This window comes from Bison bison, unplaced genomic scaffold, assembly GCF_000754665.1.
Source record: "Bison bison bison isolate TAMUID 2011002044 unplaced genomic scaffold, Bison_UMD1.0 scf7180017864307, whole genome shotgun sequence".
In the NCBI taxonomy this organism is placed as follows: Eukaryota; Metazoa; Chordata; class Mammalia; order Artiodactyla; family Bovidae; genus Bison; species Bison bison.
The window spans coordinates 5,359,101-5,359,702 of record NW_011494879.1 but is presented as its reverse complement, the minus strand read 5'-3'; the positions used below and the strand labels follow the sequence as shown (position 1 = coordinate 5,359,702).

General features: G+C 41.4%; 1 protein-coding gene across 2 annotated transcripts in view; it reads right to left on the bottom strand.

Annotated features, from left to right (window-relative positions):
* CPSF3 (cleavage and polyadenylation specific factor 3, 73kDa) overlaps positions 1–602 on the bottom strand; it is a 33,541-nt gene that overhangs the window by 10,591 nt on the left and 22,348 nt on the right. The window lies entirely within an intron of this gene.

Sequence of the window (602 nt, the reverse complement as noted above, 5' to 3'; positions counted from 1 at the left end):
GCGCTCAGCCTTCTTCACAGTCCAACTCTCACATCCATACATTACCACAGGAAAAATCATAGCCTTGACTAGACGAACCTTTGTTGGCAAAGTAATGTCTCTGCTTTTGAATATGCTGTCTAGGTTGGTCATAACTTTCCTTCCGAGGAGTAAGCATCTTTTAATTTCATGGCTGCAGTCACCATCTGCAGTGATTTTGGAGCCCAGAAAAATAAAGTCTGACACTGTTTCCACTGTTTCCCCATCTATTTCTCATGATGGGACTGGATGCCATGATCTTAGTTTTCTGAATGTTGAGCTTTAAGCCAACTTTTTCACTCTCCTCTTTCACTTTCATCAAGAGGCTTTTGAGTTCCTCTTCACTTTCTGCCATAAGGGTGGTGTCATCTGCATATCTGAGGTTATTGATATTTCTCCCGGCAATCTTGATTCCAGCTTGTGTTTCTTCCAGCCTAGCGTTTCTCATGATGTACTCTGCATATAAGTTAAATAAACAGGGTGACAATATACAGCTTTGACGTACTCCTTTTCCTATTTGGAACCAGTCTGTTGTTCCATGTCCAGTTCTAACTGTTGCTTCCTGATCTGCATACAAATTTCTC